General features: G+C 37.8%; 1 protein-coding gene across 6 annotated transcripts in view; it reads left to right on the forward strand.

Moving 5' to 3' along the window:
* The window catches only part of LOC307000983 (putative methyltransferase), an 82,492-nt gene that overhangs the window by 42,693 nt on the left and 26,390 nt on the right, over window positions 1-13,409 (forward strand). The window contains exon 2 of one of the 6 annotated variants that reach the window (XM_079617036.1): window positions 9,411-9,597. The exons of the other annotated variants lie outside the window; for them this stretch is intronic. The gene's annotated coding sequence lies outside the window, so the exon portion shown is untranslated. The remainder of the gene's footprint in view (window positions 1-9,410; window positions 9,598-13,409) is intronic. 6 annotated transcript variants of the gene reach the window in all.

The following is a 13,409-nucleotide window of genomic DNA, read 5'->3' on the forward strand; positions in this document are numbered from 1 at the left end:
ATAAAGGTGACTTGACTTGGCACTGATCAAATAATTAATCAAAAATATGTTTTGTATGATGTTCCGCAGCTTCAGTCTCCCCGAGCGACTGGGAATCGGCGCCGTATGCGTTTGCGGCTCAAATCAGGCTCGGGTCACGCGGCTTGAATTAGAAGAAGAGGTGTTGCATCCGCCGCTCTATTCACACTGTTGAGGAAGCGTTAAAAACTCCACCGCTACAAATATTGTGTGCACAGTTCATGTTCCTTTAGACAGCGAGACCATTATTAGCACTAGATGAACAGCGGTAGCGCTGCATATTACATGAGAGCGCTGCGAAAGAGCTCAATGGAGGAGAATGAATGTGCTGCTTTGTCTGTGTAATGATGTCCCGGCGCTCGCCTCCACCTGTTCAGTTTCGCCATATATTTTGCGATTGTGAGCAAGAGAGGAAGAGAGGTGTGGGAAGAGAGAGCGGTAGACTAAAAGCTAATGATACCGTCAGCGGCCCTCGACTCTTTGAAGAATCTCCCAGCACTAGTGCTAGTAAAGTCGACAAACACTCCATCACTGTCAGATCTCAAATTCACAGGGAAATCCTGTTTTCTCCAGTCAACACAAATCACAAAAAGCTCTTTTGTGTCTGTCAGTCTCAAACACTTTCATTTTGACAGGTAAACACAAGAAAAGGTAATCGACTCGGTCTCACTCTAAGGTGATACAAAGAGGAAATACAAATCAGGTTTGTTTGCAAGTTTGTTTGGCTTTAGAAAAAAAGGTTCATTGAGTTCTATATAGTTCTAAATGGAACCTTAGGGTTCTTACATGTGGGTTTATTACTTGCATCGTTCTCTTGTCTTCGATCCAGTTTCTAGACTTGCCCACAATTCCTCTGAAAACAAACACGTACAGTGCAACATCCAGTGATCAAGAAACGGCATATACTCATGAAACAATTAGTCAGATAGAGCAAATGTGTAATTTGAATCACTTAGTATGATTATACAATAATATAATTTCCTTTAATGACCAGTTGTGATCAGATTTTACCTCAGTAGACTTCAGACATAAAGTTGAAGCATTGAATCATCTCCTTACAATATTTCTTTGGGGAGAATTGTATTTGTCCTCTTCAAACCAAATGTAAACTTTGAGACTAACCCTAACTCTATAACCCTAATATAAATAAATCCTTGAAATTAAAATAGTTAGCTGAAAAACAACAACAACAAATCTTAATGAAACCTGCAATCTCCAAAGTTCACTCCAAAATAAAAATTGTTATCATTTACTCACCCTCATGTCATTCCAAACCCAGAAATATTTATTAAACTGATGCTGGTTAAACTCCATCCACATACAGGATAGAATCAGCATCTTTTAAGCCACTACATCAACATTTCAGTTTGGTTAGTGTTAAAACAAATAACACTTGTAATTCTGTTTATGTAATCTGTATGAAAGAAAGAGATGTACAGTAGTTCCTGTGTGAGCTCATTACCGCCAATGCGAATACGCCTACAGACAGTGTGTGCTATTCATACTGTAATGATCTGAGGTGATCCATGCAAACCCACATCAACTCGATACAACTATGGTTTCATCAGATTCATTTACTTTACATGGTTTTGGGACGCGGTGAGGAATAAACCTGGAAGAATTTACCTCAGAAGAAGAGCGTGACTGTGGTTTCGGTTTCATTTTGGGGAGCGATTTGAAAGTTATTTACATTAGTAAACATGCTATTTGTTTACATAAACATGTATATATTTACTAGTTGGGCTTTCCCCAAGCTATATGGCTATACTATGATGTGTGAAATTGGCTTACATATGTTGAAATATAACATTTTATGTAAGCAGTGTATTAAAGCTAGTTTAGGTATGCTGTTCATGGATAGTTTATGAAGTGTTTACTGTAAAATACTGCCTCATCAGTGAAGCTTTTGCTCGTGCATTTCTGCTCAAATGTAGATGTTTTGAATGTGCTAAACAATAATTTTCTATAATATTACATACAAAATTTGTTTACGTACTGTGCAATAATACATGTGTATGGCATAACAAAAATAATGTGTGATGCTATGATCCTGTTATCAGCATACCCACAGATGTTTGCCTTTATTATTATTAATATTATTTACTTGAACCTGGACAATAAGCCTGGACAGTAAGGTTCTGACTCTCTTCAAACTTCTTGTTTTTTTCTGATTATGTTGAGCAGTTCAAACTACTATCACATAAGTTACATCTCTACAGTGATTGGTTTATATACAAAGGGAGGCTAGCCTTTTTTTCTTTTTTTTTGACATCTGATGTTAAAATACATTACTTGTGGTTCCGACTCAGTAATATTTTATGGTGTTACAATGGTGAAATAACAAACATGGAATACACACACTGAGATTTAATGAGTAACTATGAATTTTATTAACATGAAATGTTTCTTCTTCCATTTTCATCATCAAAATCTTGGGTATGCTATGCCTCCCTCGCCACCCCTGATGATCCGCCACTGAAATCTGAACAGTTTGAGAAGTGAATACATTTATTAGTGTCTTTCTCTCAAAAAAAAAAAAAAAATCTGAGAAGCAGAACTTGTTCTCTTTAAAACAACTTAAATATTGGAGCGATCTCATTTGTGATTTTTCTTTTGATTCTGTGACACGTTAATGCATGAAAATTACAAAGAGATGCAGTAATGCAAAACAGAACGACTCTACGTATGTCAACGGTTGTTTTCTGTAACCAACAAGGGTCAGCTCGAGAGTAAAGGCTTGTTTTATGCAAAATCTCAAAGCAAATTGTAGTTTTAAAAGTCATTCTGCTTCAGCTCTATATTTTAACAATATTTCATGTTTTTCCTTGTGTAAATAGTGTAAATCATTCATGCCCACTACTAAAATATCTAGCAAAATACAACATTTAACACATTTTTCTATATCCAATCACACTGCCCAGGTCTTGGCCAGCGTAAATGATGAACGGTATTGTCATTCTCAACAAACCCCACTTGGGTCATGCAGGTCGCATTATATTGAGAGCGAGTTTTATTGCACAGTATCCTGCCATTATATTAGATGTTCCGCAGTGTGTTGAGACTCTCAAACCTGTAATTGCATTTTGACTAGTCCCACTGGTTGAAACCCAGCATTCGAGCTTTAGGATAATTGACTGGCTGTAATGGAGACGAATAAAACATCAGGAGAATGAAAGCAGCAGTGCATGTGAAGAAGCCGGTTTTCTCGCACCTCAAATGTGTCTTTGTCTTGAGGGAGGCTTGTGGACTAAAATCTGATTAGTTGTGTTAGGGTTTATGGGAAATGATTGCCTTGAATGTTTGCTTTGTCGAGGAATTGTTTTCCTTTGGTATTCTCAATGCGTAAAGCAACATGTCTCGCAATATTATTGTTCAGCGGTTGATCTTTCAAAGCTTAGGAGACTAACTCAGTTATTTCACTTTTATGTAGGTTAACCTTGCTTCTCCTAAAATTCCTTAGGAAACAATAAAAATTGTTACAATGAGACAATTTTTGCCATGGAGTATAGGCCTTTTCACATCGACAGACAACAACAGACACTTTGTTAGGTTTTGTCGGATTGAACATGCTGAATCGTAGCCTGGGTGCCAGCCCGAACCCCGCCAAACCAAATTTTTTCGTCGGGAAGTTAGGTCTGGGCTCGATCCGTTGAGGAGTAATTATGCTCGGCCCCAGAAGGCCGAGCCAATCAAATTGCCAGGGCGGGCTTTAATCGATGATGGACAGATGATCTGGGGTTACGTAATCACCACGTCATCAAAGAGCGGTTGGGTTGAATTGGTTTTCAACAAAAATGACTGCAGCTGGAGAATTGAGATGTTTAGATTCTGCTATCGCGTCTGTTATAAAAGAAATCGACAGCACATTCATTTTAAAAGACGAACAGGGAACCGTAATCAAGGCATTTGTCGATCGGAAAGATGTGTTTGCCGTCCTTCCTACGGGATTCGGCAAAAGTTTAATTTATCAGCTGGCTCCGATGGTCGCTAAGAAGATGGGACGCAATGGAAGAGATGGGCTCACGATCTCTTTTCTCTGAAGCCTCAGATGAACACGCTTCTTCAGCCTGGTCTCTTTCGTCGTCTTTCCAGTTTTTAAAATCAGTCAAGTCGCGTTGCAACCGTGTTATAAAGTTGAGACCGGGCCGACAAATGCGAGAAGATTTATTTGCTTTATTGTCGAGATCTAATCCTAAACGGAGAACTTGTTCGTATATACATACACCTTTTGTATTTCTCTCAAAAATGCTATTCGTGCTTGTAAGTACTCCGCGAATTTTTACAACAACGTCAAAGATCGTTTACACTCATTAATTTAGTACTTCTTCCAGCGTGCGTGCAGTTCAGCTCTGTTGACAACTTTGCATTGCTCAACATGCGTTGCTCTGATTGGTTGTAGGTCTATCCAATTGAGTGTAGAGGTTTTTTCCCCCCTGGATTCGGTTAAGACACGCCTCATAATCAAAGCCCTATGGAGCAGTATCAGACTCACATTCTGCCCAGAATATGAGTATGACGAAGTCAGGCTAGCTGAATCGTGGAATGTATGAGAATTGACATACTGTAATCTGGTGATCGTCCGTGTTAGTCTGCGTCTGTCAGTGTTACCGTTAAAATAAAATAAAAATTGCCCTTAAATGAATGTAGGTACCAGCTCAGAGCATGTGGAGAAATGAGAAATGTTTGCATTTATATTGAAATCTCTGATTGTAGACTTGGCACTTGACAAATCTGAGCACTGTTGTTGAGATCTCTTCTGAGAGGAAACAAGTGAGATTATTAGGAGATAATAAAATCAGAGAAGCATTTGGCTCCAATTAGTCTCCTTGTAATTTCATTGCCTGGGTGACTCTTTAGACATTTTACTAACTAGTAACTTTCATCTACTAGTCATACCTGAACCCAGAAGATTATTTTCGATGAACTTATAGTGAATTTTGCACATGTACTGACATAAGATTTTCTTTTCCAGTTTGCTAGGATATCAAAATCTTGGTTAAAATTCAAGTTGAATAGCCATCTGGTGGGAGATTTGTGGTGAAGAGCGAAACACTCACTGTGTCAGGAGAAGCAGAGTTAACAGAAGCCAGAGGCAACGGCCAAGTTTCCACACTGCAGCTGTTTTCTTGGCATCACGGATATTTCTTAAGACTGTGGGGGATGCTGATGTTTGTGAGCTCAAGGACTTGTTTTTGCAAGATGTTTCATGAAGATTAGTGTATTCCTTAATTTAAAGAAATTGTTCACACAATGCAAATTCTTCATGTCATGTTCAAGTAAGTATATTTGACATGATTAGATTAACAATATCAAGATGAATGCATTCAGGAAATCCATACAAATGAGACGATTTTACTAGAAACATACCATACGATTTTATTTGGAAGGGAGTTAATATTTTATTCAGCAAGGGTGCGTTAAATTGATCAAAAGTGACTTTACATTGTTACAAAAACACTTCAGATAAATGCTGTTCTTTTGAGCTTTCTATTCATCAAAGAAACCTGAAAATAATGTATCACAAAAATATTTAGCAGCACAACTTTTTTAATATTGATAATAAGACATGTTTCTTGAGCTGCACATCTGGTTTCTGAAGGATCATGTGACACTGAAGACTGGAGTAATGATGCTGAAAATTCAGCTTTGCATCACAGGAATAAATTACATTTTAAGATATATTCATATTGAAACAGTTATTTTAACTTGTAATAATATATCACAGTTTCACATGTTTTCCTGTATTTTGATTAAATAAATGCAACCTTGATGAGCATAAGAGGTGTCTTTCAAAAATTAGAATAAGAATAAAAAGAATATAAATCTTATCAACCCTACATTTTTGAATATTCTGCAAAACAAAAATAAATAGGATTTTGGACTAGATTCGAGTTTTAAATAATACTGCAAAAAGTCATTTTTAAACAGCCCTACAATTGTTAACATTCAATATTTATAAAATTGTGTGTATTTCTTGTTTTCATTTTTAGAAACAAGACAGATTTGAAGAAATTTTTGCTGTATTTAAATGTATAATGTGCTTGTTTCAACCTATTTATTTTTTGGTTTAGTCTATGGTTTCAACAGCAGGAACATTTTTCATAGCTGACTGTGATGATCCATGGTTTGAATATCTGGACGTGCTCTACAGAAGAAATAATATTTTCTGGGTTTGAAACAACATGATGGTGAGCAAATAATGGCAGCATTGTCACATCATAATAAACAGATACAAGTCAGATATTCGTGTTTTTCTCCTCATAATGACTGCAACACATACACTCAGCTGCAGGTCATTTTCACCTTTTTTCCTCTTTTCAATCTTTCTCTCTCTCCTCGGCTTCGTTTCTCTCTTTTTTTCTTTCTTTCTGAGCTTAAGGGCCTGTAGCTCTGCTCGTCTCTGCTTCTGTTAATCAGCATAACCTTTCTGTGTGCTTTGTCGGTGACACAGAGGCTGGCATAAAAAAGATGGTTCTCAGCATCTGTGCCGGCTTCACGCTTTCTCTCTCAGCGCCTTTCGATTTCCATCGCAGCAAAAAAGCAGCTCTGTAGATAGCGGGCGCTTTGTGTTTGAAGTCTGTCATTGGCGAAAAGGAGGAAAAGGGATTTGTGGATGAGGAACCCCACCTTTCATTCCACGATGCCTTGCCCTGAGGGGGGTTATCCTAATTAAGGCACAGGCATGCGGGTATAGGATGGCACAGAGGCACATGTAACTAAGTATTCGGCCCTGGTGGAAACTGGCACAGGCGGAGGGAAGAGTCTCTGACTGGTAGACTTCAACATCGCTCTCTCTTTTTGGTCTTGTTAAAGTTTTGATGATTGTAAGGTATAATGGTCACATGGCTGGCTATGCTGCAGGGATGATATTCTGAATCTGTGGTTTAATTGCCCAACTTCTGCCCAAAAAATCTATGAGGGGAGCATTCACTAAAGCCATCGCTTCACACTGCCATCTCAAAGCATGTCTCTAATTGCACGAGGGGCTCCCTTGTGTAAACCCTACAGAGAGAACTAGAAACAACTCCAAAAGTCAAAAGTGTAGGAGGCTTTGAATGGGATGTCTTGGAAATTTTGTTTCTCAAAAAGATTCCTTTTCAAATAACTCTCAAAGTGTGCATTATATATAGATGAAAAGCATAGCATTCATTTAAAGACCAAATGCAGGTTGCATGCCAATATCCTATAGATATTGGTTGATAATAGTATGTTCAAAACCCTTAACCCTTTAGTTTTTAACTAAAAATAATAAAACAAAAAGCCCCAAGAAGCCGTGGTTTACAAGATGAGAGATGCGTGTGTGAATTACCTGAGTCTCTCTCTATTAACAACGAAGCTGTGTTACCCAATGTTACCCACTAGTTGGCGAGAAATATAATGTTGCTATTCAGTAGTAAATCTATTTTATTAATAATAAATTAATAAACAAGTTTCTGTATGCAGCGTGATCTCCGAGTGACGTATGCGTGTGTGTGCTTAAAAAAAATGCGTGTGTGTGCATAAAAACAACACATTGATATCGAACGTTGATTAAACTGACTTGGAACTACCTGTGCATTAAATGGTTTTATTGCACACCTTCCAGCCAATCAGAATTGAGTATTCAGACAGACCATGGTATAAATCAAATTATTCCAGGTCTAATTCACACAGAATGCACTTTCATGTTCCACGTGCACTATAGCGTTCAAAAGTACGAAGTTTGGAGCCAATAATATCTTTGAATGTTTTTTAAAGATGTTTATGGCTGCATGTATTTGATCAAAAGCAAACAAACAAAAAACGGTAATACCAATTTCATGACCACATAGGATCGTGCCTTATCTGCAATAGTTTTTTGTGAAAACTCTGCGCGGACGTTCATTTTACAATTTTGGATGGTAACATAACTAGTGTCACATAGCTAGTGTCATTCCCTTCAGAAATCATGATGATTTGGTGCTCAAGAAACATTTCTTATTATCAGTGTTGAAGAGTTGTGTTGCTTACATTTTTGTGGAAACCATGAATCTCAGGATTCTGATTAGAAAAGGTCAAAAGAACAGCATTTATTTGAAAATATATGTCTGAACATTATAAATGTCTGAATATTTTTTTTTTTAATGGTTAATTTCTTTAATTTTAATTTAAGTTGTCTCCTGTTTTGTGGAGTGTTCCAAATCAATCACTTGGTTCCTTGACTGTTAGGAAGCTATCCTTCCGGGCAGCTAAAAATGTTTATAAGCGAGATGAAATTCTGATATGATTTTAACAATCTCTCAAATTCTTCACAAAACACCTTTATAACAGCAGCCACGTTCCACAAAACCAGCCAGGAGAAGCAAATCGAACCGAAAGCGTCTTAAAAGGACAATGTCCCCGAGGTGCTAATGCCACTTGCACCACAATTGTCAACTATATATTTCCTCTCCTGCCGTTTTTCATTCTGTTTTTATGTCTGCTTCTGTGATAAACATGTCCAGTTTCGATCCGGTGTGACAGTGTAATTGAGCGAGTCACACTTCTCTCGGCGGGTTGACCGTCACAAGGCATCTTGGTCATTCTCTTGCTCTGTTGTAAATCCCAGCGCGGCCTTGACTCGCTAAACCTGTCTTCCAGCCTATTTTTGCCTCACCTTGTGTTTATTTTCCTCATAGCGCTTGGCAGATTTATCCGCATTCTTCTCTGTGTTTTAAATGCCGAGCAGCTTTTGTCATAACCTAAATGACTGGCCATACCCTCCGTCAATTGTAACGCTTTTCGGTTTATGTCTCTCTTCCCATTCTCTTTATTTCCTGCCTCCATCTTTATGGCTGAATTGTGGGACGCGGAATGAGACGCGCAACCTTGGCTTTAGCGCGGATGGTCATGCGGCATGACAATGAGGGCAGAGAGAGAGAGAGAGACAGACAGAAATGAGACTGTAAAAATCATTTTCTGGATTAAAAAAAAAATCACTTACAACACCTTCAAGTTTTTATTTAACACCTCAATGAAAAAAAAAAATCTGATCTGTAAAGCCATAAAAGTGAAAAGTTTGACCAGGGTGACAATGAGGACCGGCGGCACTGAGGCTGGGATGTTTAAGCGAGACGTGCAGAGAGAGAGAGAGAGAGAGAGAGAGAGAGAGAGAGAGAGAGAGAGAGAGAGAGAGAGAGAGATAATGGGCAGAGAGAGAGACACATTGAATACAAGTTGCATTGGCTGCTTAAGAGCTAATATATGTCAAAAAATAAAGCATCAGACTTAAAAGGTCTTTGGAATTAATAAGACTGTGTAATGAAAACCGACAAAGTTCACGGCGGAATGTCACAACTTTGCACACGTTCAGACAAACTCATTCATATGTGCATTTGCGTTTGATTTAGCGATTGTTTTGATGCTGTTATTCTCTTTGTCTTTTCCGATAACAGACGGATGTGTCTCTTTATGCGAGTCGCCCACTCATGCAGCAAGTGTCATCTGAGTGTGTGGCATATTAAAGGCCTGTGGGAACTCATTAGGGTGACAGACGCAGGGCTTACTCTCCCTCCCTTGGATTGCCATGTTTGTGCCATGACGGGTTCAGGATGTGCAGCGTGAGGGCAGAGGTGGCGTGCGGTGGGTACGAGTCTCTCTGTCAAATGTAAATTTATGTTCCTGTTCCATTTGATGTTCAAGGGAGTTTCTACAGCTAGGGGAACTTTTGACCCTGAAAAATAAACACTCTTATACTGTACACTCTTTCAGGAGTTCACTATGTCATTTCCACATCTCAAATTATTTATTGTGCTTGATAGCATTCTGTGATGCAAATTACATTTTTTAAGGATAAAATGTCTCTTTCTGGCTTGATTTCAAAGCTTTATGTATCCAAAATGCTCACAATGAAATGTTTTCAAAATCTTTGTAAGTTTGCCTCATTTTACAAAACATTAGTGGTACTTGCCTTGTTTTTTCTTCATGCACTAACTTTTGAGAAAACATCATTGGGTCACAGTTGCTGCCAGTGGTGAATATGATACTTTGGGGAATTCATATCATTTTCACACAATGAGTATTGAAATGTTTTTTTGTTGTTGTTAATTTCACTCTTTTAAATGTAGTATTTTATTTGTAGTACCAGCACTTTTTTGTAGTATTTATGATGCTTTCACATATTTTAAGATTAAAAGTCTGGATCTGTGTGACAAGGGTAAAACTAAATATGGAGAACATAATTTGGAAAAAACTGAGAAAAGTTTACAGGATGGTTTTAATGTGAGCTTTATATAACAAAATGGGGAAACAAAATCTGTTCTTTTTAACAAAAATTAACCCCTGAAGTTTAAGTAAAACCTTCAGCCTTTTACATTTCTTTTTAAAGCATATTGTAAAGTGTTACTAATTCATTTCTTCTTAAAAAAAATTTGTCTCTTTTTGAGACAAATGGAATTGAAAATGACCATGATCCGGGATTTAAACTTGGGTTGCTCAATGCACATGATGATGTTACCAATCAGTCTTGACACACTGTCCTTGTCTAGTCGTTCATAGACACATTTTTTACACCATTAGTTACAAATCCTCAGTAAACTTTGATTGCTGCAGACATATTGTGAATATTTTGAATATCGAATTTGATTATAATGATTATTTTTCAGATCTAAAATTTGGAAGTGATCAAAAACAATAGGTGCGTCCCAATTCGCATAATGTTCTCATACCGTTTTGTAGTATGTGTTCACACTGAATATTCTAAAAAGAACAAGTGCATTTTAAATTCCCGGATGATGCACTCATTTAACAAAAATAAACAATTAAAGCTACACTGTGTAGGAATTACTCCAATCTAGCAGTGAAAATTGTATATGACTACCAACTGAATATTACTTTCTAGCCCCTCCCATTCCGAGGGCGTTATTTAAAATCTGCCGGCAGTCGTGAGTAATCTCCCCCTCGCATTCGTCACAGTGCCGCTGAGTGTAAAAACGCGAAAGGCGAAGCTTGAATTTCCAGGTATGTCCCTCTTTGGCTAATGTATTTTCAAGATGGAGGCGCAACATGGTTTCGACCATTCGAGCGACTCGCTCGTATGTATTATGAATGGCAGATTCTATGCTTACGAGAATACTTGATTAGTTGATAGCAGTAATTATACATTAATGAGCACATATCATTTTGAAAGAACAAAGTGTTTTTTGCTAAGAATCAAATTAAAAAATTACACAAGTGTAGCTTTAAAAAAAAGTGTGGAACGCTTTCATTATATAGCAGAAGTAGAGGGGCTTTTAGACTACTGGATGACAAAATAACCAACGATCTCATGAACGTGCGTATCTATTCCACGAATGTTATTTCTTGTAACATTTATACGCCAAAATGTTTTGTTTTTGCATGCATATGCTAAGCACTAAAAACCTTGGGTATGATTAGGGGTGAGGAGTGTCTGCGTATTACTCGTGCATATAATCATATGCATATACTCATATGCACGCGAAAACTGCGTATCATATGCACGCAACAACTATTTTTGGGGTATAAATGGCACGAGAAATAACATTCGTCGTATAGATACACACTTTCATGAGATCGCGCTGAAATAACCGTATAAAGTTCATACGCACTTATACTTTGAGTACATAGTATAAGTGCACAGTGTATAGTTTGTCATTTGGGACTAATGACTTCCATTTTGGGTGAGCTGCTTTCCACCAGTTTGTTTTTCACCAGCATTCAAATTAGATTGCAGACTGTTTGTATCACATGACTTTTCGCCTATATTTCCCCACTCTCCCCTCACATTCATGGCAGGTTTTAGGAGAAGAGCGTCTCGCTTTGAAACTGTATCCACTAATGTCACTGTTTGACAGTGTTCATTTAGGAACATTTTATCTAAAATTTCATAATACTAGTTTTGCTTTGTTTCTTTACTGTGTATTATTTTCTCATCTGTATTTCTTTCTTATCTGACACTGTCTCCTTGCCTCCAGGAGAAAATGTCTCTGGAGTGCATCTGTTTTTTTTTTTGTAAGCGTTTGTGAGTGTGTACTGTGTATAAGGGACTTTCCTTTGTCCTTGGGGACCAGGTGACTCATAAGTTTAACAGATGTCATAATCGCACACCCAAACACACCAAAGCAGAGGTGTGAGAGAGTATCACATGGCTGAATGCAGATCAAGCCTGTCGCGTGTGGTCGGGTCAAAAGTGTTGTTGCTAAGCGGCTAAGCCAGTTGCTGGGGTGATGTGTACACATGATAATAAAGCCCCCTGAGCTGATGTGCTCGTCTTGTTTGTTTGAGATGAATATGTGAATAATGAAGACATTGTTCTGATGGTATCATCATTATTTTGGTTTCTGTCAACAAGAACAGTCCTGCTGGAGCAAGACTTTTAATCATCCATGACACACAATCTGTAGAGCCGCTTTTTTCTGCCTTGTTGACAACAGGATGGTTGTCTTGAGGTCAATAGGTTTTAAGCATGATGAGGGATTTATTTAAGGCAGCAATGTTTTTGTTCAAAGGTGTTGAAGTGTTGATTTTGTGTGTAGCTGGTGTCACCGAACAGAATTGCAAAAATCTGCCATTGGTCAGACAAAGAGATGGTCCCTCCCCAAACTCGCCCCGTTGGTGGAGTCAATGTTGATGTTTGGTGCTCAGACCAACAGAACAATGTTTTGAAACCATTTGTTCAGAACAACTTTTCGGGTAAACTCAACCTGTGAATTATGAATGTGCAAAACTGTTACTTATTGCATATATAATATCGGTTATTGGTTTATTGGTCAATATTAAATATTTATATCAGCTGATATAAGGTATTTAGCACTAATGTCTGCCTATTTTTGTATTACATACCTTTGTTGTCATCTAGCACTCACTTTATCTTTAAAGGACAAGTTCGGTATTTTACACTTAAAGCCCTGTTTACAGATCGTATCTGATGAAATAGAACGGTTAAGATTAAAATTTGGACACATGCTCTTGTCCCGAGAATTTTAGGTTTATTTCGCTTTCCCCCCCACCCCCACAATGGTTGTCTATGTGCACTGGAACATTCCTTCCTAAAACACATTAAGCGAAATAAGCCTAAAAGCGAAATAAACCTAAAATTCTCGGGACAGCAGCATCTGTCCAAATTTTTAACTTAACCGTTCTATTTCATCAGAAACGATCTGAAAACAGGGCTTTAAGTGTAAAATACAGAACTTGTCTTTTAAAGATTACCTCCGTTGAAATCATGTTTCAGGGGTCAACATATTTTGTTGATTGTGGAACAACATTCCTGTCCAAAAATTTACTCCTAACCATATCCTAACCCTACCCATAAGTTATCTCTAAAATTACTGATGTACAACACTGATGTAAAAGCTCCAAACCCTGGTTGTAAGCCTAAACTTGACATAAACTGTAAACTTGTCCCTCAAATCTGATTGGTTGAATGGAATTTT

This window comes from Phoxinus phoxinus, assembly GCF_949152265.1.
Source record: "Phoxinus phoxinus genome assembly, chromosome: 6".
Classification (NCBI taxonomy): domain Eukaryota; kingdom Metazoa; phylum Chordata; class Actinopteri; order Cypriniformes; family Leuciscidae; genus Phoxinus; species Phoxinus phoxinus.